Source organism: Lycium ferocissimum, chromosome 4, assembly GCF_029784015.1.
Source record: "Lycium ferocissimum isolate CSIRO_LF1 chromosome 4, AGI_CSIRO_Lferr_CH_V1, whole genome shotgun sequence".
NCBI classification, from domain to species: Eukaryota; Viridiplantae; Streptophyta; class Magnoliopsida; order Solanales; family Solanaceae; genus Lycium; species Lycium ferocissimum.
This window is the reverse complement of record NC_081345.1, coordinates 7,337,015-7,359,572: the sequence shown is the minus strand read 5'-3', so window position 1 is coordinate 7,359,572 and position 22,558 is coordinate 7,337,015. Positions and strand designations below refer to the sequence as shown.

Here is a 22,558-nt window from a genome sequence, read left to right as displayed (position 1 = left end):
GATGGGCAATTTGTCCTATGCAAACCCGATAGCGTCGGCACATATCTTTGACCACTTGAGGAACCGGAAGTGTGAACCCAATGGCGAATGGGTAAGTATAAACGAGAGAATGACCTGGGATGTGGTGATCAATCTGCACTCCCTGCCCGGCAGGCAAAATCTCAACATCGCTGCCTAAGTCAAACTCTCTCCGAACCCTAGGGATTGCGTCTTCATTGACGAAGGATGCAAAGTTCCTCACATGGTCGTAGTGATGGCCGACCTTACAATCATCCTCAAAATTGAACCCAGCCGGAGAGATTTCAGCCGCTTGAAGCTCGAGGTCTGTCATGACAGAAGGTTCAGGAGATGGTGGTAAAGGTTCAGTGGGAGATGTTGAAGGAGAATCCGGGGAATAAGTAGCATCAGTTAATAGTAGGGGAGAAGACATCCTATGTATATAACAAGAACAGGATTTTCAGAACATATGAAAGTGATGTTGAGCATGGCTTTATATAATGAAGGGGTTGAAGTTGAAAAGACTTCTAGTAACTGTAGAATACAGAAGACCAAAGGATTCTGAAGAAATACACATTACTAAAGCATGAAACGGCGCAACATTTACTATGTTCGGACTCATGACAGGCGGTTATTGGATCGTAGTGTAGTATTGTTATGAGATCGAGATCTCTTCAATCCATTTCCTGTTTCCATTTCTCTACTCCGAAAAATGGAGGGACTATCTATGTACGGTGAGAACTTGTGAAAAGTTCTCTCCGATATGAAAGGTCCGTTCAGTAACGGTTCGTAAAAAAAGTGTCCGTTCTAGTTAGTCCGTGACGTTTCGCTCGAGGTATGTTCGAGGGGATAAGTCCAAATCAATTGAAGGTTATCTTCCACTGATTCTTCGCCGAGGATCACGCCATCAACGGACGTTTCCAACAATATCGGAACCATTTTTACCCACGTAAGGGTTCGTGTCTCCTAGTTTAGTAGGACACTAACACTATATAAACGCATGTATCAGCTCCATTAGAGGGCATCACAATCATCTTTATATGAAACATATTCCATTTGCTAATAAGAAAAGCTCTTCTTCGTTTAAGTCTCTATTCACAAGTTTTATTTTTGATTAAGTTCGTTCCTTACACTTAGCCATTCGTTTAAACAATCCAAGGAAGGAATTCCCCAAATCGGAGCCATTAAGCACAGTCTTTGCAAGAAGCTTCTCCCCGTCGGACCTGCCTTTCCATATTCAGGCTCATTTACTTTCCGTTTGATTATTATATTGTTAACTTTTTAATTTTATTTTCGTTACTAAGCTTGGTCACAGATCCTTTAAACCGCGTACAAATTCAATTGTTGCTTTCTTTTGAGGGTAAACAAAATTAACTTAAAGTTTAACTTGTTAGAGTGACACTTTTATTTCCTTAGGGGAAAAAGGGCCAAATTTTGAAATATTATACGAAGTATTTTAATTTTACCATCAGTTATCCTTTCTTATCAACCCTTGCCCTTAGCAAATCATTTTGTATTTGCCTTTGACTCCAATGGAGTTCCAACTTGAAGTATAATAGTATAAGGTAATTCTAAATTGTACTCCCTCCGTCCCGAAAAGATTGTCCTCTTTTGACTTGACACAAAGTTTAAGAAATAAAGGAAGACTTTTGAAATGTGTGGTCCAAAACAAGCCTTAGCTATTTGTGTGGCTGTAAATCATCTCATAAAATTAAATTGTTTCTAACTATAGAAAGGGGACAATATTTTTGGGATAGACTAAAAAGGAAAGGAGGACAATCTTTTTGGGACAGAGGAAGTAATTAATAAGTATAGGGTAAATGCAAGATAATTTGCTAAAGGCAAGGGTACCAATGGCCTTAAAGTGTAACCGTTAATAAATTGAGGTGTTTCCCATAGCAGAGAGGTAAATTTGAACATCTTCTCTTGTTTAATTATGTATGCAACACGCTGCTTCACGTGCGTGTCTGATTATTTTTCATTGGCAAGCACATGAAAACTCTTTTGACAATGGGTGGTGAATGAGAATTGAAGAGAAATGGTTAAAATGGTCCTTAATGTATGGATTTTGGTTCTATTTGGTCCTTTAAGTATTAAAAAAAGTGATCAGTTTGGTCCTAAGTTGTATAAGCAAAGATTTATTATTTTTGCTGTCATTTTCTCGAGAATTGAACTCATGACCATTACTTGCTCTAATAAAATATTGAACCGTGTGATCACATCATGAAAAAGTTTGAACCGTTAAAGAAAACACATTTTTACCTTATTATATCTTCAACAGGCATTACTAAACACGCCCACTGGCTACTTGCCGCTGTAGCTGTGGGATGTATGAAGACATTCTTTACCTTGGTTGCCACATTTTTTGTGGACAAGATTGGAAGAAGAATATTGCTTCTATCAAGTTGTGGTGGTATGATTCTGTCTTTGCTAGCCCTGGCTACAGGCTTAACTATCATTGATCACTCAGATGATAAGCTAAAGTGGGCAATAGTACTTTGTGTATGTGCAACATATTCAAGTGTTGCATTCTTCTCAATTGGCATGGGTCCTTTAGCATGGGTATACAGTTCAGAGATCTTCCATTGAGATTAAGAGCTCAAGGTTGTAGTATAGGGGTGGCAGTGAACAGGGCAGTCAGTGGAGGAATTTTGATGACATTCATATCATTGTACAAGGCTATAAGTATTGGAGGGGCTTTTTTCTTGTATGCTGGTGTTGCAATTGTGGCTTCGATTTTCTTTTACACATTGCTACCAGAAACACAAGGCAGAACACTAGAGGAGATGGAGCCAATTTTTGGTACTTTCTTTAGATGGAGATCAACCATGAAGGAGTTGAAGAAGAACAAAGTGGAAGGTTCTCAAGATCAGATGGGAAATATATAGTGATGGTACTTCTTCTTTCAATATTGAACACATAACATATACATTTTGAACTTTTCTCTGTAGTTTTATGTATTAGTATTATTGATAATAAGCAAAGCACGAGCAGGAGATCACTAGTTTTGATAGAGATCTTCTAAGAGGCCGTTTCCTTCGGCTTAAATGCGGCTCAGCTCAACTTAAAATAACTTTTGCTTTGTTTTGGTATTTGACTAATGCAAAAAATGCTTTTATGTCTTGGGTTTTGACCAAGTGTATTACGTACAAGTTTATCTCTTAATCTTTCTTCTTCTCCACCTATCTTTCCCACCATAGGCATAAGATTGTGTTGTTATTACAGGGACGACTTAATAAATCTTTTGACTTAAAGTCAAACCTTAAAGAGGAGCTTTAAAAATTTAATAAAAATTGCATTTATTTTAATTTAAAATTTATTCTCTAGCTTCTTGAGCTGCTATGTTACTAATTATTTTTATAGTAAATATTTTCTAATATGTATACGGAGTTTTAAATAACCAAATCCAATTCTTTAGGTGACGTATTTAAATTTTATCAGCACAAATCAATCCATGAAAGAGATTTTTTTATTCAAGATTGTTTAAACATTGAGTCCAATATATAATTAGATAAAACAGCATTGACATTTAAATAATACTTCGTTGTTATAGGCAAAAAAGATGCATAAAATCTAATTTTCATTTTTAATTGTCAAATTCTAAGCTTAATCACACTTTGTATAACGAAGGAAAACCGTTTAATGATGAAAATATATAAATTCATATGATATTTTTTGTCATAAATAGTGTATTAAATGATCAAATATTTGGCCAAAATCTCTACACTTATTATTGGTAATCATAGATATTCTATTTTTATAAAGATGATTAATTATTATATTACCAAAAAAAGAAGATAACTTTTATATAGGGGGTAATTTTACAAAGAGCGTACTATTATAAAGTTGGTTGTTGCTGTTATAGGTGAAATGTTGCTACAGAGAAGTAAAATATAACATAAAAAATCGGTTCCGAAAAAACTTGGTTGTTATAAAGAGGTGTTGTTATATGCGGGTGCCGTTATAGAGAGGTCTGACTGTACTATAATTTTGGGGTAAATCTTTTTTAGGCATAAGGTGAGGGTTTCGGTTGCTTTATCCTCAAGCCAGTATATATTATTGTCGCAAATATTTTCATTAATTTTTCTCCTTCCCTGTCAAAGAACAACTATTAGCTTTATTGACATCATTCATCGTTTAACACCTGAAGAATTAGGTTTATGGAACATAAAAAGTGAGAAATTTTACACGGTATAACTAATATTTACTAGGTATTTACCATTCACAACTATAGTTTGAAATAATTACAACACATAGCTAATATTAATTTTCAGATCTCTCCATCCTCCTCACAACCCTAAGAACCATATTCTCTCCCAAAATCTCTCTACCGCCACCTACCAATAGATCGTTGTAGCACCGCCACCGTTGGGAATCGCCGCCCCCGGCCAACGGTTTTCAAATGGTCTCAAATTTTCACTATCTCTTGCTCTCATCCTCCTCTACACGAAGCCACAACCTATTTCTTTCAATTCCTCAGAGAACACCGTACATCTGAGAAAAAACAAGGAAAATCGAAACTTGATTTCTCAGATTCGTTGAGTTCTGGCCACTTTCATCCCATGAAATGACAAGAGGGAGCTGTTCAGATGGTAAGAACCCTCCAAGTGAGCAAAAAAGAGGAGCCCCTTAGGGGGAGGGGGTTAAAAAAACCCATGAAACATACATAAATGACAGATCTTGGGCAGATCTATCTTTTGACACTATTTTATTCCGAAAATTTTCCAACGAACCACCAGGGAAGCGTCAGAATTTGTAAATCCATTTTTTTCTGGTGAACAATTATACTTGTATAATGTACTTTTTATATTATCCATTTTGAATGTAAATACAATGTATTATTGTATATTTCGTTGGATTTTCTACTTGGATTTGAGTGTATTCTCCATTTTGAGTGTAAATACAGTGTATTATTGTATTTTTCACCGGATTTTCCAATTGTATTTTTCAATCTGGCTGGATTTGAGTGTATTCTCCATTTTGAGTGTAAATACAGTGTATTTTTATATTTTCTTTGGATTTTCTAATTGTATTTATCAGATCTGGTCGGATTTGAGTGTATTTCTGCATGTTAAGTATAAATACAGTGTATTTTTGTATTATCACCGAATTTTCGAAATGTATTTATCAGATCTGACAGGCTCTGATCTGGCTGATTTGAGTTTATTATCCATTTTTTAGTGTAAATACAGTATATCTTTTGTATTTTGCCTTTGAACTGTATCCATGGATACACCGAATTGCTGTCATGAATACACAGAAATTTGTTGTCATGAATACATTGAATACACCCTAGCAATCAAATACTAGCTATGAAAGGTGATACCAAAAGTATAGCTACGACCTGCAATAAGCTACCAAACTATAGTCATTTATGAAAACTTCTTCAAAAAGGGTCTCAATAAACATAGATGAATGAGAGCACCGGGTGTCCAACTTCTTGTGTCGTTATTGACCTCATGAGCAGATAAAAATTATACAAACCATAAATTTGATAATTGATGAAACTCCTCAATTTACAAAGATCTTCTTCTTTTTCAACTTCAAAATTCAGTTAACAGTTATTCCATTGGTTTATAAACTTCTCGAAGTTTATTATTTTCCTTAAATAATCTAATAAATTTAAAACTTGAGATAATGTGAAACTGAAATTACTTGTACTAATATTAATTTAAAAATCCTGTATATCAGTTCCTTTTTAGTGCTAACAACTTTAAGGATATTTGTAACACCCCAACCCCTCGATTTAAGCATTTGTACTTTAATTTGATGCCTTGGACATGTTGTCTTTCCCTTTTGAGACTCAGCAGGGTGGTCGGGTTGGGACCCGAAGCGTAGAGGAAGGTTTTGGAACACAATCTTATCTTAAGAATGATTAAAGGTAAATTAGGAACATTGCCCCTCTGTCCCTCTCTTTGAGTATCAGCGTGCCATTATGTGATTTGAAGCTTTCCGTAGGTGTATTTTACATTTTTAGATTTGTTGGCATGCTCGGATTCGGACCTGAGGGGTTGGGGGTCTTTCGGCACCCTGAGAACCAATTTTGGTATTACAGATTTTCTGGTGCTAATGCCTTCTTCGCGGCCGTGAAGGCACCAGTCGTAATCGCGATGCACTAGTTGGTTGTGTCACATGATCGCATGAGGGATATCCACGACTTCGAAAGACGATTAGGTCATATAAGGATTGGGAGAACAAGAAACAACCATTCTACTCCTATATAAAGCATCACATTGATGTTGATAAAGACACCACCAAAGAGAGATCCAGAGCAAACAAAGAGAGATTTATTCGGAGTGTCTTCAAGTAAGAAAGAATCAACTTCAACTAAGAAAGAATCAACTTCAACTAAGAACTTGTTCCTATCAAGATTGATTTATAGTTCTTTGAGTTGTAATTGTTAGATTAATTTTTTATGATTTGACTATAACCTTTTACATTCATAGAGAATTTATATTAGGTGTTTTTGTTGTTTTGGGTTGTAAGGCGCTTCTTAAACCTGGTAGAGTCTTTGAAGAACTTAATTACAACTAATGAAGAATTGTAGTACGGGGGAAGATATTGTAGTGGTCAGTTTCTTAGGCTGCAAGGAGTTGTAATCTTAAAAGTGCTCGAGCTTTTAGTGGAGTTTTGCGAAATTCGTATGGGAGAAGGATCGTGGTTTTTGCCTCCCTTGAGCAAGGAATTTTCCATGTAAAAATCTCTGTGTGGTTTATTATTCCGCAATTTAATTACTTCTTGTATATTCTTTGAAGAACCTAGTTCTTCAGTAAGTTAGGTGACAGCATATATAAAATATCACTCTATATTACCGCGGCTACTGGCACAACTTGATACTAAGTTTGTGATGAAAATCAAGAAGCTATATTCAGATTTTGCTATTTAGGGTGTCAAGAACAAGCTCTTGTGAACCCAAGAATTGGTATGTGGACTTGTCTTCAAATTCAAGAAGCCTAAGGCTGATTTCAAGCCAAAGAAGCCAAGTTAAAACTATTTCCTTATAAAATTAGGATTAATTGTTTTCCTTTTTCTAGTAGGTTTTACTTTTTTCTTTTCCTTATAGAATAGAGATTTTACTTTCCTAGTTGTAAGATATTTTCTTTCTAGAGTAGAATAGGGTTTTATAGTCATCAAAGAAGAGACCCTAGGACTATATAAAGGGTTCTTATGCTTTGTTAAAGAGAACTAATATATGTACCCGCGTGATGCGCAAATTGTTTCAAAGAAAAAAAGAACTGAGAGAAATAATTGTAACAGACATATATGGTATGAGCGAAAAATATTAGTTTAGTTATCATTTTTTAAATGCAACTAAAGGGGACAAAGTCAAGCCGAAGACGTAGAAAATATGTAACTTGAATTATAGAATTTTAGTGATTCTTTGGATGATTCTACCTGCTTTAATTCCTGCTTGAGTAGGAGCAGACGATAGATAGATCTGCATCGAGGTGCAAGTAAGAAAAAAGTTAAAGATCAAAGAATAAAACATAGAGAAACTTTACCATTTATAAAGAGAAATCTAAGATTCCCTTCTCTGTTTTTTAATATCTATAAACAGATTAAACATGTATGAGCAAAGGAGGAATACAGAAGCAACTTACACTTAAAGTAGTAATAGGCCACTTGAACATGTTTGCATTAATCTCTTCTGTATGGATATATTCAACTCAATCCATTTGTACGACATCCAATGGAGAATAATATCTTTCAGTATTATTTATTTAATTGTTTTATTTTTATAAATTAATTCAAAGTATAAAGAACTCACATTATCTTTGTTTTTAATTCAACTCACTATGTCAGTAAAAAAGTTCATTAAAAAAATGAGCGGTAAGTGTATCTTACCTAGAACATCAAAAGTTTTGACTTCCCTTTTTAGAAGTTCTTCTAACAGTTACAACACTCTATTCACTTTTCCAACAAAATTAGAGTCAATTCTGGTATAATTAAAAGCAAATCAAGATGAACTTGTTTTGGCCCTATTGCTAAATATCAACACATAATTTCATACCAACTATAATACAATAATTACAAAGTGAGATATTAAATATGGAACACAACAAAGCAACATCATATGAAGAATAAGCTGATGTAAATAATAGAGAAAAAAAAGAAGAACTATACCTGTTTTTTTGTTTGTTTGTTAGATTTCATTGATTAGCAACAACATTATACTTTACATTATATCCCAACAAAACAAAATACTCTAAGATATCAAAAAAGTAACTCTAATGACCAATTCTCAAAATAACCTAAGAATCGCTAACAAATTGAAAGCTTGTAATCTTGGTAACTGCTTTTGTCCCTTCAGAAACAACATGCTTAGCTAATTTTTATGTGGGCCCATTTCTTGAGATACAACATGAACACCACTATTAGACCTCTCAAGAAGTAAAAACAAATGGAACAACATGAAAATCACACAGCCCCAGCCTGCAAAAAGCATCAGATAAAATTGAAAAAAAACATGTCCTAATTCCATCAACACAAAAGAACTTATCTTTTTTGTTTTGTTTTTGCTTTTCAAATTTTGACCAGTGCAAGCTTCTTGTAAGAATTTCTAAGCTCTAAATTCAGTGCGTTCGTTTTTCACCAGCCATTTGTTCTTCTCGGCGGTCTTCTTTTCTGCCTTAGGAGCCATGGAATAGTGTAGAAATTTAGGAAAGATCTGAGAAAGATGAAAAGATTATTGAATTAAGAGGTGAAGGAATTTTTTTCTATGATGAACTATACCTTCAAACAAAGCATCTAAGAATGAATTATTCCGTTCAAGTGGATGAATTAAGTACTATCTTTAAGTTTTTTTAAAAAAAAAACAGAGAATGAATTGAAATAATTGCAATCATACAAATTAAAATTTACCACAGTCCACAGTAATTCACAAAAAAATAACCGCTAGCACACTAAAAAATATCTCTTTTCAAATGGATAAATTAATTAATTAAATATTATTTTTTTTATCTTTTTAAAATTGTTGAAACACAGAATTTCAGCATGATAGGTTAAATGATTATAACTTCCCCATTACATATGCATCCTTTAAAATTTCCTTAATTGGTGGAACTGTTCCACTATTTCTGCAAGCGAATGATTTTTTTCGTACAACTCGAGTTTATTTTTATTTTTTCAGACTCTTTATTTAGTATTTTGAAACTCCAAATCTTTTGGAGCTTTTACATGTAGATAGATAGATAACTCAGGATATTGTTACCGTGAATAACTGATGATCCTTATCTTTCAGTTTTTTATCGTGCAGTTTTTTTAGTTTTCTGTTATACCCCGTATTTTTCGCGTTCGGATAATTTGAGATAATTATGACAAATTAAGGACAAGATTATAATTCGACCTTGTTTGGTACATAAGTTGGTTATGAAAATTTTGGATGTGGAAATATGAGGAAAGGCTAGGGGTAAAAAGGGGAAATTCACAAAGTGGCTCAAGGAAATATTGTGAAAGGCCAAGGGCAAAAATTGAAATTGGCAAATTATTTGTTCATGAAAAAAAAAAAAAAAGAAGAAAAAAAAATATAAGAGGCATGTGCCATGCACATGGGTGTGTGCCATGCACATGACCCTTTATTATATGGCACATGGATGAAAAGAATTCATCATATTGCCATTTGGAAATTTCAAGAACATGAGACAAAGAACAAAGCAAATATGAAGGAGAAAAAAAAATGGCCATTTCGGCCATAGGAGGAGAAAGAGGAACCCTTTGAAATCTCTTTCCCAAAAATTATTTTCTTGTTGTATTCCCACTAATTCAAGGGTCCTCTACAACGTGGTATAATTCTTTCGGAAGATAAGTCGTTCGTTTCGTCGTTTCCGCACTTGGGTCAAGTGAAGAAGTTAAGAAGAAAAGGTAAGCTTTAATCTCTTTTTATATGTTATGGAGGGTTTATGTATGTTATAGTACGTAGAGAAGAATAAAAATCATAGAAACAATGTGTTTTGTGCATGGTAGGGTCGTGTGTGTGCATGTGTTGTGTGGACTTTATGTAGGAAACGAAAGTTTGATGAATTTAGTTGAAGTTGTGGAAGATTGAGTTCATTTGATGTAATGTGTCGCTTGTTGTGGTAATGTATAGAAAACGTGGGAAATCCATGAAAATGTGCAAGTGTGTGTATGGCCGAATGAAATAGGGTAGGTGTGTAGAAAAATGGATTGAATTTATTTAATGGTTTGGAGAATTGAAAGTTGGGTTGTGATTGAATTTGAAAGAAGGAAATGTGTTGTTGTTGTTTCATCGAAGTTAGAAGGTTTTGGGGTAAAGTAGCATATTGATTGAGTTGTTGGAATATCATGTGAATTGAATTGATTGAATTGAATGTGAATAGAATGTCATGGAATTGTATGACAAAGGTTACTAACGATAGAATGTGTCTTGGATTAATTGTTGAAGTTATTAGTATGATTGTTGATGTTGTTGTGGATAGTTTGGCCGGGTTGAATTCCCGGATTGTTGTTGATTAAAATTGGCTAAGATAGATTCTTGGGGACGGTATATTTGCAGGAGAGATGGTGCCGAAATTTCTGTAGACAAGTACTAATTCAAGATTGAACGCCAAAAGTCTTATAATTAATATGTGGTAAACGTGACCATTTGTAGGTTTTGGACGAAACGGGATTTGAGTTTTGGCAAGCGTAAAAGGCAAGAAAGGTATGTAAAGGCCCCGTTTTCTTCTCTTGGCATGTCCTAGATGTAATAGGTTTGAATTCGGACCTCGAGGACGACTCTACTCTTTGGAATCTACGTCCAAATTTACCCCTTTTTCATTCAAGAAATTGGATTAAATATTTTGCGAATAGTCGGAAAAATTGTTTAAACATCTAGATTTTGAGCAAATTGAATCCGACTATCTTAAAACTTTTATAAATGATATTATGAAAACTAAAGTACGTATTATGTGTACGCCACCTCATTTGACCCGAGGTGGGCCCACTATTCCCGAGTTTTTTTTGGTATTATTCCGATTGACTTGTTTTTGGGTAAAAACTCAAAGAAAATTCTTGGCTACTTTCTCTAACTACTATATGACAGTCGTTTTAATTATTTAATTGAATGTCGTAACATGTTTGAAATATGAAAGCGATTTCGTAAAGATTATTTGACACAAACCGTCGTCCGACACCCGAAAGACATACACTATGATTGTCGCTCAATTTCTTTTATACGATTCGTCATCGAATTATGCCATCGAATTTCCTGTAAATGTCTTATATTTTCATATATACAAATAATCCCGAAGTTTTAATTTGATACAATTCCCCGCGGCGTCCGAAAGGTACATGCTATGGTTATCGTCGATTTTTTCCTAAATGACATGCCGATTCGGATTACTCGCCGAGTCTTTGTAAATATTTTATGATGCATAAGTTTCTCACTACTCCACTCGTGGATGCCTCAATGCTTCCTTCACCGAGCCCGCCAGGATATGTTATCAAGCGCTTTCAACTGCATTGTTCGCCGTGCCTCGATGTGAGGGGGCAGGTATATATGTACATGGGTTGTGGAGTATGTTGTGCCATGTACACACTCTGATATGATATGATATGATATGGCCATCTGATATGCTATGATATGTGCACATTCGATTTGATACGATATGCTGTGGCGCCAGTGTCGGGGGGGCGACCACTTTTCGTTTTGCCGAGTCCCATGATGGGGACCGGCTATGGCATGTTTTACGTTATGCATTTGCTTATGTTTTATGAGTAAGCATTTCGATACTCCGGTTATTACATTTATGTTCCGTATCCTTTGTTGAGTTATAATTCGTTTGTTGGTCTCTATGCTTTACATACTCGTACATATTCCGCACCGAGCCCCCTTGTTCTTCGGGGGGTGCGTTTCATGCCGCGCGGTACACCCGAGATGAGTACGAGCTTTGTAGGAGATGTTCCGGCGGCGTTGGCAAGCTCCATTTGCTCCGGAGTCCGCCGTGTCGATTATGCATGTTATGTGTTCTGATTATTTGTTAGAGACTTTGCAGACAGAGTCGTGGGTTCAGCACATCAGTTTTGTATCCGGCTCCATCAGCCGATATGTCATTCTGTATTATGTAATAAATTCCATGTATTTTAGATTCTGTTTGATTTGAAAATTACAAAAAAAAAAAAAAAAGTATGTCCCGAAAACCATTTCCGAAGTTGTCATTTGTGTTTGATTAAGAGTCTCAGGAGTTATGTAGCCGTAATAAGAGTCCGCGGGTTCGCTCGGCTCCGCACAGCATGGGGTCGGGTGCCCATCACACCCTAGTAAAATCGGTGTGACAAAGTGGTATCGAGCAAGTCTGTCCTAGGGGTTGTCGCAAAGTCGTGTCCGGTAGAGAGTCCTCGTTTATGGTGTGAAGCGCGCCACATCTATAAACAGGAGGCTACGGGCATCTAGGGATTGTTGACCTTCTCTTTCGTCTTAGATCGTGCGATAGAGCCAAGTCATAGGAGGATGAAATTCCTATATGTGGGCCTTACATACGATGGAAGAAAGTAAGGAATGACATGAAAGTTACAGAAATGAATATTGATATATTTGTTCCGCTACCCGGAATTGGAAGCTTTGAATGGCGGGAATGCGTCATATAACCGTATGTTCGCGAGGTATCATCGGTATTCGCTACGTACAGAGTTTGAATTGTAAAAATGGAAAAAGAGATTCTGCTAAAATGGTTAATTAGAATATTTAGTTAGATACGTCAAAAGGGGGGGGGGGGGACGAAAATATTGTAAGTAGATAATAAATGAGATGCGAGGTTCAGAAGAGTTATGGATTGGGGTATGGCGTGAAAAATGATTATAGGAAAGACGGTCAACGATCGAAAGATCGAGACGAATGGCATTCGATGCCCAGTAGAAATAAGGTCTATCGGAGGATTTAAAAAAAGTAGTTGATAATCGATTTGGCGGAAAATTATTATGTAGGGATAGTGAGTGGAGATCTAAATAGGGCAATACCCGAAGTAATTATAGGTAATGACGATGAAGGTATATTTGTTACTATTGAGAATCTGGGAGTTAGAACGAAAGATGAATATTGTGGAATAAGAAGGGTAAAACAGTAATTATGGAAAGAGGGACGTGTCATGGAAAAGTTTCGAAATCTGTAGGATTTCAACTTGCTCCAAATAATGTAATAAAGGTCGTGTGATAGAGCGTACACGATTATACTGGCATTAGAGCATTATATTGCACCCGAGTTTCAAGGTTAAGCGTGCTACGACCGCAGCAAGTGCAGGATGGGTGACCCCCGGGAAGTGCATTAAGGGTTCCATAAATGTAGATGTATAAGATGAATGAGAAATCAGGATAACCCAAAGGAAATTAGAATATGTGGAATAGTTAGAAAGCTTAATAAGGATGGCCACGAAGATAAGTAAAGCCTAATGACGACGTGGCCGAAAACAGGACACGATTTATGTGACTAGAATACACGGGTAAAGTGTGAACATAAAAGTGAGCTACTGAATGTATGAAAGAGACTTACCACGTTCTGTAGGGAAAAGCGTGGAATTAAGATTATATGTTGACGGGAATAATAATAAGGAGAATAAGGAAAGGAAGAGTAATATGTTATGTTGGACTAAGTTTTAAGGAACACCTCCCACGCCATCTGTAAAGGGCATTATTTTTATTTGGGAAAAATCTTGCCTTGAAGAAGCGTATATGAACGGCGAATTCGCAATTCATCTAAATGGGCTAGAATATGTTCCAACCATATTGTGCTTTAGAAGGAGGCCCACGTTGACGGGCAATAATGCCCCGTAACCGAGTGCGACTATGATGAAAGAAGTGCAGAGAATATACGTAAGTAATTGTGACCTAAATAGTTCGTTCAGAACTCAAGAATAAATCTGAAGGTAAATCATGCGAATCAAGTACTAGGATGCCCTGTGGTGCTGGCCAGGCTCTAGTTCCTTCTGATGGTGACTGAAGAATGTCTCCTGGAAATAGTTTATCGAATTGTGATTAACGAATTAGAAATGGAATTCGTGGAAGGAAAAATGGACATAGACGAAGAAATGAGAAAAGTACCAAAGGGAGCACTCAAGATGGGCGCAATTAATTGACCATGAGTTTGGGATAAATGGAAAATACATAGTTATGGACAGAAGAAGTAGTGCGACAAAAAGGTCATCAAACGAGACCACTACTAAGATGAAGTTAGTATGACTTCGGGTAAGATTGTAAGTTAACAATGAGTATATGGAAGGAGTGAGAGAACATGAAGCATAAGGAAATACGACATGTTACGTATATATGACCTTATCGTGGGAGCAGCGAAAACCATAAGAAACAAGAATTGAGAATTTGTGAAACGACTGATATGTTGTAAGTTTATTGGAAAAAAAAAGAGACGGTACTTATGGGAATAAGATGAGGTTATAAGAGGGCTTGGAATATTTATCGTCTAAATATAAATATTGCGGGATGAAGAGTTTGAAATGATTATGCGCACTAACTTTTGACGGGAATAAATACAATACAATTTGGATATGTTGTTGCCGCAATGACGTTATCCGAACACTAATGGGGATTATTAGAGTGTGGCTCGAGTCAATTGTTACAATAGTGATATTGCCTGAGCCCTAACCATCAGACTAGATTCTGTACGAGATAATGGGGGAAACTTTACCGTTTCGCGAATGTGTTAGAATTTCATACGGGGGTAATCTAAGTTATAGAAGGAAAAAAAAGTGGATACGGTATGGTATGTTAAATGTATTCGGAAAGAAACATGTGAGTTTGAAAATTTTAAATGGAGCTATAAGATGGAAGGTAAATAGATAATGATAGGGGAAGCACCCTAAAGGGGGAAGCGGATAAGAGAAACGCAAAGGTAAGATGGAAATCAACTGATATTATGGCGCGTTTAATGTGAACGCTTGAATTTTCTGCGAGATCCTATGCTGAAACCAGTTGGTGCAATCTGAAACCGACAACAAACGAATGGGAGCCAAGACGATAATTAAAGTGGTACTAGGGATTGTCGGTGAAGGTTGTGAGTAATATGATTCCAGGTAGTGGATGCTTGTAAAAAGGAGAAAGGAATACGACAAATAGAATCAGCGCATTTTGGTACGAATGGGATATGTAAGATAGAATGAGTCAATAAAGGAGAGACTATGTGTGAGATCGAACATACTTTCTGCAAATTATGCGAGGATGGTCATGTAACTCACGAATATTTGCACAATAAGCAAACCAAGTGAGTACATGATTGATAAGGAATGTAAGGATCCAATAATAACAGTATGGTTATGATATTTTGAATACGATACGAAAAATGCAGAGACGGTCTAGACTATGTTACCAAAATGAAATTGGTACTAAAAGTAAGCAGAACTTGACCAGGATCAATTAAAAAAAAAAAAATAATTCCTCCCAATACTGATTGTAAGACAAAGGGAGAAGACATGGAACAACCTAAAGGTTAGTAAGGCGATGCTAAGGCATTTCTTGGATTAATTTGCGTATGTTTACATATTCTCGCAGAGATTACAATATAATGAGTGGCAGCGAAGATTAAGAGCAAAATCGCAGAAAAAGGGAAATGGAAGAGTTTGAATCAAAGACAACGGCGTGACATGAGATAAATGCCTAAAATATGACAGGTTAAATTAAGGAAATTATGAAATGGTTAAACAGGATTATCAGGACTATGTAGAGTCATACCTCAAGGAGGTAGTGAGATTTTATAAAGGGTCCACATCTCTGTTATGTCGAACAGTACCTAGTATATGGTTAACCCCGGAGATCCGTCCGAAAAGAATTGAGAATACAAGTAAGTCTTAAACCAACATCTGCTCTCAACTGACGGGCACGCTGGGCGTGTTATCCAGACACTAGGAGGTAAGTTGCGAGCCCGTGTCATTGTTTTCTGAGGCAGTGGAAATGAACACTCGCCACTTATTGAGGTTGGTGATAATCAAAGCATCCAGAAGACACTGTATAAGGCTCTGTATGGCTAGAGGTGTACGTCATTAACTGACTAGTTTGATAACGACAAGGTTAAGTTACTTAGTCTGAACATAATTCATTGAGCAGTCAATAATGTGAAACTCGTTCGGGGACGGTCATTAGCGAATCAGAGCCGACAGAAGTCATATATAAGTAATCGGTATTGACGCTTAGAATTCCAGCTTGGTGACTGGGTATTTCTGAAAATATTGCCCGTCAAAGGTGTTATGAAATATAATCAACCAGGAAAGCTTAGCCCAAGAGATGTTGGACCTTATTGGGTCATCCGTAAAGTGGGCAAGATCGCCTATGAATTAGATATACCATCTGATGTAAGAAGCGGTACATCCAGAGTTGTCCCGCGTATCTACGCTTCGCAAACGCATGGAGACCCTTCCTAACTTGTCCCGTGAAGGACATCCGGATGACAGCGGAATTGTTTTATAAGGAACAGTCTAAACTCATATGGATTAGCTATATAAGGAGACTGCGTAACAAAGGGGTGATTTCCATTAAGGTACTATGGCCGAATAATGGTAAAGAAGAAGTACCCCAATTGGTTCCTATACCTACAGATAATCTGAATTCCTTATTTGATTGTGTTGATTAATGCACGAGTTATGTGTGATAACTGCAAAAAGGGAACTCCCCCAAATATACTTATGAGTCCCTATAAGGCTAGTTTAACATTCGAGGACGAATGTTCTAAAGGGGGGAAGGATGTTATACCCCGTATTTTTCGCGTTCGGATAATTTGAGATAATTATGACAAATTAAGGACAAGATTATAATTCGACCTTGTTTGGTACATAAGTTGGTTATGAAAATTTTGGATGTGGAAATATGAGGAAAGGCTAGGGGTAAAAAGGGGAAATTCACAAAGTGGCTCAAGGAAATATTGTGAAAGGCCAAGGGCAAAAATTGGAATTGGCAAATTATTTGTTCATGAAAAAAAAAAAAAAAAGAGAAAAAAAAATATAAGAGGCATGTGCCATGCACATGGGTGTGTCATGCACATGACCCTTTATTATATGGCACATGGATGAAAAGAATTCATCATATTGCCATTTGGAAAATTCAAGAACATGAGAGAAAGAACAAAGAAAATATGAAGGAGAAAAAAAAATGGCCATTTCGGCCATAGGAGGAGAAAGAGGAACCCTTTGAAATCTTGTCCCAAAAATTATTTTCTTGTTGTATTCCCACTAATTCAAGGGTCCTCTACAACGTGGTATAATTGTTTCGGAAGATAAGTCGTTCGTTTCGTCGTTTCCGCACTTGGGTCAAGTGAAGAAGTTAGGAAGAAAAGGTAAGCTTTAATCTCTTTTTATATGTTATGGAGGGTTTATGTATGTTATAGTACGTAGAGAAGAATAAAAATCATAGAAACAATGTGTTTTGTGCATGGTAGGGCCGTGTGTGTGCATGTGTTGTGTGGACTTTATGTAGGAAACGAAAGTTTGATGAATTTAGTTGAAGTTGTGGAAGATTGAGTTCATTTGATGTAATGTGTCGCTTGTTGTGGTAATGTATAGAAAACGTGGGAAATCCATGAAAATGTGCAAGTGTGTGTATGGCCGAATGAAATAGGGTAGGTGTGTAGAAAAATGGATTGAATTTATTTAATGGTTTGGAGAATTGAAAGTTGGGTTGTGATTGAATTTGAAAGAAGGAAATGTGTTGTTGTTGTTTCATCGAAGTTAGAAGGTTTTGGGGTAAAGTAGCATATTGATTGAGTTGTTGGAATATCATGTGAATTGAATTGATTGAATTGAATGTGAATAAAATGTCATGGAATTGTATGACAAAGGTTACTAACGATAGAACGTGTCTTGGATTAATTGTTGAAGTTATTAGTATGATTGTTGATGTTGTTGTGGATAGTTTGGCCGGGTTGAATTCCCGTATTGTTGTTGATTAAAATTGGCTAAGATAGATTCTTGGGGACGGTATATTTGCAGGGGAGATGCTGCTGAAATTTCTGTAGACAAGTACTAACTCAAGATTGAACGCCAAAAGTCTTATAATTAATATGTGGTAAACGTGACCATTTGTAGGTTTTGGACGAAACGGGATTTGAGTTTTGGCGAGCGTAAAAGGCAAGAAAGGTATATAAAGCCCCTGTTTCCTTCTCTTGGCATGTCCTAGATGTAATAGGTTTGAATTCGGACCTCGAGGACGACTCTACTCTTTGGAATCTACGTCCAAATTTACCCCTTTTTCATTCAGTAAAATTGGATTAAATATTTTGCGAATAGTCGGAAAAATTGTTTAAACATCTAGATTTTGAGCAAATTGAATCCGACTATCTTAAAACTTTTATAAATGATATTATGAAAACTAAAGTACGTATTATGTGTACGCCACCTCATTTGACCCGAGGTGGGCCCACTATTCCCGAGTTTTTTTTTGGTATTATTCCGATTGACTTGTTTTTGGGTAAAAACTCAAAGGAAATTCTTGGCTACTTTCTCTAACTACTATATGATAGTCGTTTTAATTATTTAATTGAATGTCGTAACATGTTTGAAATATGAAAACGATTTCAGAAAGATTATTTGACACAAACCGTTCCGACATCCGAAAGACATACACTATGATTGCCGCTCAATTTCTTTTATACGATTCGTCATCCGAATTATGCCATCGAATTTCGTAAATGTCTTATATTTTCATATGTACAAATAATCCCGAAGTTTTAATTTGATACAATTCCCCGCGGCGTCCGAAAGGTACATGCTATGGTTATCGTCGATTTCTTTCCTAAATGATATGTCATCGGATTATTCCGTCGAGTCTTTGTAAATATTTTATGATGCATAAGTTTCTCACTACTCCACTCGTGGATGCCTCAATGCTTCCTTCACCGAGCCGGGCCAGGATATGTTATAAAGCGTTTTCCACTGCATTGTTCGCCGTGCCTCGATGTGAGGGGGCAGGTATATATGTACATGGGTTGTGGAGTATGATGTGCCATGTACACACTCTGATATGATATGATATGATATGACCATCTGATATGCTATGATATGTGCACATTCTGATTTGATACGATATCTTTGTGGCGCCAGTGTCGGGGGGGCGACCACTTTCTGTTTTGCCGTGTCCCATGATGGGGACCGGCTATGGCATGTTTTCGTTATGCATTTGCTTATGTTTTATGAGTAAGCATTTACGATACTCCGGTTATTACATTTATGTTCCGTATCCTCTCGTTGAGTTATAATTCGTTTGTTGGTCTCTATGCTTTACATACTCGGTACATATTCATGACCGACCCCGTTCTTCGGGGCCGCGTTTCATGCCGCGCAGTACACCTGATGAGTACGAGCTTTGTAGGAGATGTTCCGGTGGCGTTGGCAAGCTCCATTTGCTCGGAGTGCTTTGCCGTGTCGGATTATGCATGTTATGTGTTCGATTATTTGTTAGAGACTTTTACGTGCAGTCGTGGGTTAACACATCGGTTTTGTATCCGGCTCCATCAGCCGATATGTCGTTCCGTATTATGTAATAAATTCCATGTATTTTAGATTCGTTTTGATTTGAAAATTACACAAAAAAAAAGTATGTCCCGAAAACCATTTCCGAAGTTGTCATTTGTGTTTGATTAAGAGTCTCAGGAGTTATGACTGTAATAAGAGTCTGCGGGTTCGCTCGGCTCCGAGCATCGGGTCGGGTGCCCATCGCACCCTAGTAAAATCAGTGTGTGACATTTTCAATTCGAATTTTAAATTTCCAAGGAGCCCAAAAACAAAAACGGTTTGGTATTCTTATATTTTTCTGAAAATAAAATTTTCTATAAAAAGAAAATCCAAAAAACACGTTTTAAATTTTTTTAAACTTTTAAAAGTTTTAACCGTGCATGTGTGTGTTAGTGGGGGAAATGGGGTAAGTGACGTGCACTTGGGGTTAGTGTTGCTTAGTTTATTTTCTTATTCTTTTTTCTTTTTGTCTTCTTATCATTTGTGAATTTGTCTTTCTTATTTTCTTATTTTTGTTTTTATTTTTAAAGATAAAAAAAATGTAAAGATAAAATTATTTCCTGATTCTTGATCATAAAAAAATGTGTTTATTTTTCGAATCATATTCAAATAATTTATGTTCTATCTAAATACTTTATTTGTTAATTTAAATTAAATCCAATATATAGATGTATATGTTTCCTAGAAAATATTGATATTTACTTATTTTTAATTTAAAAACAATAACTAATAACTAATTATTAACTAATTAACTACTTTTTGTCCTAAAACTACCATGTGGCATTATTCTAAGCTGACACTTGTCACAATCCTATAGCAACCTATCCTCGTTTTAATATATATATATATATATATATATATATATATATATATATATATATATATAGATTCACGTTTTTGGAGGTTAACCCTAAGTTGCAATAGACCTATTTTCTCTATTTCTTGTTCTTTATCCTTGTTTTTTGTTCCAAGCAAGGTGGTAATAGTCTTTATCTTATTTTCAGTTGCGTGTGGTGTTTGTTTATCACGTTTATTGATTTCAAGTGGTGACTTAGGAACTTTATAGGTTCTTGATCATTCAAGAGCGCGTTTCTTGATTAAAGTTCCTTCTATTTCGTACCCAAAACCTTAACTTTCTTTCCATCGTTCCGCCCTCAATATTTACTTACTTCAAATGATTCAATAGTTATTTTCATATTTCAAATCGTCATCTTTCATCTCGTCTTGGAATCACCTAATTCCGAGACATATAGCCTGAGTTACGTCCGTTTCTTGAATTCTGCACATCAAATCTGTTACGCCCCTTGTTTCCGTCATAGTAGAACTTATGATTTCCTAGTTGAGTATGCCTTGGGAAGTGAGACCCGAGCCTGAGTTTTGGAGATAGAAAATGTCTTACCTCGTGTACGAGGGTACCAGCAGGTATTCCTGGCAATTTACAGAGTTAGAAGTTGAACGAATCGAATCAACATGATCTGAACTGAATCAGAGAATCTGCAGGACACCAGTCATGATTGACGGGTCGTCGAACCTGTTGACGGGCCGTCGTTGTGTGGCGTCGACAGGGTTCCGCAGCCATGCATTCTGCAGGCGCAAGTTGACGGTACGTAGACACGTCAACGGGCAGTCGACCCGCTCGTCGAACCGGGCCACTGAAGCATTTAATTTCCCGAGTATAAATACGTGGTCCACGATTTTATTTCATATTTCCTCTCATTTCCAGATCAAGAGACCCTAATATTTTTCTCTCCCAACATTTATGGCATATTGGTGAAGATTGGGTAAGACCCGGACCCCGTAAACCCGAGCTAGTAAAGGGAAGGTTGTCCCTAGGATTTGATTGAAGTTGTGGAGCTTGGAGAGTTGGATTTGAAGCTAGGGTTTGAGATCTTAATCTCTCCAAGGTATGTAGATGATTTCTACCTTTATATTTAAGTTGACTATCGAGAGTTTTAGTGATTTTAGGTAAAGAGAAGGTAATTGTGGAAGTGATAGATTGATAAAGGGCAAGGTAGTGTCATGAGATTATTTTAAGAAATGATTAGAAATGGATTTACGTGTATTTGGATATATAGGTGTTATCATTGTAAGCTTATAAAGGAGATGATCGTCTATGATTCGTTAAGCTTTATGCGTGCTTGGGGACGATTAGTAAGCGAAGCAAGTAGCCTAATTAAGGCTTATGTTATCTTAATTGTAGATTTACAAGTTCAAGAAGTAGAAGTTGAGCGATTTGATATACGTCAAGGTATGTTAAGGTTATTCCTTCTTTTCTTTGGCATGATCCTATGATATGAACCAATAAGTGAGTCAGAGAGTTTTCATATTACTCTATTCTTATAAGTACTAAGAGAGATACAGTTTCGATGTTCCCTTACCCCGGCTATGGTATTTCCCCATATACAGATCTTGTGATTCTTGTTCTAGTAGTATGAGTTCAGTAAGGCCCATGAGAGGCAAGTTGTTATTATATTGTTTGAGAGTCCGTTGTTCAGTTTTATTTGTACTATGCATTCAATTTCAGTTCTCAGGGGTACAAATGAAAGGCATACTTGACAGGGGGTGAGGGTGTGACCTATGATATTACGTTTTATATGTGAAAGGAAGACTTGACAGGGGGTGAAGGTGTGGCCTATGAGTGGTCCATGAGTGTCCTATGATGTTGGGATATATACATATGTACATGAGAAAGCCATACTTGACAGGTGGTGAAGATGTGGCCTGTGATGTGACGATGAGGCGCGTACCTACTAGATATAGATATATATATGAATGTCCATACTTCCCGACACACTGATTTATGCAGTTACAGGCAGATACTAGGTCATACAGATTCATATAGATAGTCATTTCAGCTTATGAGTCAGATCTTATTCGTGATTTCTGTTTATATATATTCACATGTTGTCTTTATGCCTTACATATTCAGTACATTATCCGTACTGACTCCCCGTTGCTCGGGGGGCTGCGTTCATGCCCGCAGGTACAGGTAGACAGGGAGGTGGTCCAGCTTAGTAGGACCCTTATCCAGCAGAGATCAGTGCACTCCATTCGATCCGGAGTTGCAGTCTATTTTGGTAGGCCATCCTTTTGAGATGTATATAGATGGGATGTCTAGTGGA

The 22,558-nt window shown here is 36.4% G+C and overlaps 1 pseudogene; it reads left to right on the top strand.

Moving 5' to 3' along the window:
* The first annotated feature begins 2,220 nt into the window (after positions 1-2,220).
* On the top strand, positions 2,221-2,885 carry LOC132053703 (polyol transporter 5-like; annotated as a pseudogene).
* The last annotated feature ends 19,673 nt before the right edge of the window (positions 2,886-22,558 follow it).